The sequence below is a fragment of the Papilio polytes genome, unplaced genomic scaffold, assembly GCF_000836215.1.
Source record: "Papilio polytes unplaced genomic scaffold, Ppol_1.0 DF821911.1, whole genome shotgun sequence".
Taxonomy (NCBI): Eukaryota; Metazoa; Arthropoda; class Insecta; order Lepidoptera; family Papilionidae; genus Papilio; species Papilio polytes.
In genome coordinates this window covers 2,776-5,433 of record NW_013527293.1, presented here as the reverse complement: position 1 = coordinate 5,433, position 2,658 = coordinate 2,776, and positions in this window count along the sequence as shown.

The following is a 2,658-nucleotide window of genomic DNA, read 5'->3' as shown; positions in this document are numbered from 1 at the left end:
ACTATGCCTAAAATGACCATGATGCAAAACCGGCCGGCGGTTCCGGTGAGTGCGGCGCAAGGCATAGCCCAGGGCGCGACCATCGTCAAGCTAGTGTCTGCGAACACCGTAGGAGGAAACAAGATCATTACCTTACCCTCAAATATGCTGCAGCTGAGTAAGCCGGGCGTCGGCGGAAAGCAGACAATTGTCATCACTAAGTCAGCGGGGCAGGCGACGCAGCCAGGCCAGTCGCAGTAAGCGCATTGCTGCTACTTTGTTATGTTAACATAGATATAATAAGAGTGATGAGATAGGACTATATACATTATATTTTAAATCGCATGAGTTTTTGTATGTTATTTCAGGGTGTCATTAAAGAGTTTATTGACACATTTTTATTTACTCTGATATTTTACATTGGATGTGCATGTGGTGCAACACACAACTTACCGTGCAGTGGTCAGCTGGTGGGGCCAGACAAAGGACCACCTTGCATTTCTCAGCATGTCATGTCTTGTTTGACACCTCTGTCAACCTAAATGAGGTAAACTTTTCATACTTTGTGTAATGTAACAAACAATTGTATAAATTATTAAAACTTAACATTATTTGTTATTAAAACATCATAATAGCCATTATCATGTTTGTAATACAATATTTATAAATTATGTACAACTGTTCTTTTTTCTGATATCCTTAGTTATTGTTGATTTCTTTTTTGTGTGATTTATTGGTTCTTTTGCATGGTGTTATCCCGTTGTGATAACACTTGTATTCATAGAGCTCAGGGGGTAGGGGGTGACAATATGGTTGTACAAGTGTTCACAACTGTTGATATGTTTTGGTACTGGCTAGAATGAATGTAGTGATTGTGTGAATCAACTGAAGTAATATGTAAAGGATTTCCCTGGTTTGGTCGGCTGCTGTAATGCAGGCACAAAGTGAACCTGTTAAACAAATGCAGCCCTTAAACTGCTCCATTAGCTTTAGTTAAATCATATAATTTAATATGCATTGTATAAGTTTGATCACAAACAACAATTTGTGAGGCTGCAAGCCGGCCAGCTCCTGCCCGAGGCACACCACCAGCAATGCAACTCCATTGCTCTGAAGCGGGACACATGTTAATAGTAGTAGTATTGAAAATAATAATTATTTGGTTTATAATAATAATATGGTTGTTTTATATGTGATGCATTTGGTTCAATGAAGCTGTGTTGAAGCACAAGGTGAAATGTTGTCGGTAGGCTTAGTGATGGCAAGATGTCTTCAAGCAGTGTTCAAAGTGCTGAATGCAGAGTTATGCAAATTATTAGGTACATTTACCTTTATATTATGTATGTTATAATTATGACAGTTTTATAAGAAAGGATTTTCTGTTGAGATAATTATATATCAATAACTGTAAGAAATAATTAACACATAAAAATGCAGAATATTTTTTGGTACAAAGAAGTATTTCAGCTGTTGGTCATTGGTATACTTGTGTGAAATGTATTCTGCATTTGTTGTACTGTAGAGTAATTGAATAGGTTATAATAGGCTAGGTAAGCTAAGTGAGGATGTGGATTGTAAATATCATAAGTAGATAAATTTAATGTTATACTTTGTTCATATTATGTTAATTTGCTTGAATAAAAAAGATTTGGATAAGAAGTTTTTTATTGTTCACTAACTTGCGGATCAGCGAGTAATTATGTTTTAACTACGAATATTCAATTCAATTTAAATGTGCCGCATTTCAAAACTTTCGGCTGCCAGTTGTTCCACAGACATCCCTTAGTTTGTACGTCCGCAATCATTAACTATAATAAGAATCCTAACAACAATTAACTATAATAAGAAAAAATAAAAATATATAAGGAAAAAGGAATAGGCAATATGACGCCAAAATGGACCAAGATTTTTTTAAGTATACTTTATTACTATAAAAAAATAAAGTTTTTTTTTTTAATGTAATGGTGTTTTATAGTTTGTCTAAATAAGATATATTAGTTTGATAAATGACGCATATGAAGTATGGAATATAATTTGTATGAAGGAAAATGCCTTACTTAATAGACAGGTATCGTAGTGACGAAACAAACACGCAGCGAACAATTGTGAACTATCGATGTTCAGTTTAAATAATTATCGAACTCCACTATTTTTTTTTCTATTAACTATTGTAGAGGACAATTCTAGTATTGATTACAGCGTAGAGAATTTAGCGATGACAGAAATAATAGCGAAATCCAATTCGATTACGTACGGCTGTAGTAGTAATAAAGATTTATTTACTCTCATTATGTGTAATCTATCAATTCCATCTTTTATAAAATAAAAATCGGAAATCGATAAGATTCATGAGTGAATTTACACAACCCATCCCTATTAAATTTGAAATGAATTGTCAAACTAAACTATTTAAACATAATCTATTTTATTTAGACAAACTATAGTAGCGAAAAATCATTAAAAGTGTCTTTTTTTTTCAATTCCCTCGCAAGTTTTTAAACGCAACGCTATTGGTCCATAGGTGTTCTGGCACCCAGCAATTTTTGTATATTATTTTAATGTTTTGCTTGAAAAAAAGTGATGGAATTGGGAGATATTTATATTGCGATGAAAAAGTGAGGAGGTCCATTCAGTGGTGTAGAGAGGGGGGGGGGCAAAGGGGGATATCTTGCCCTGGGC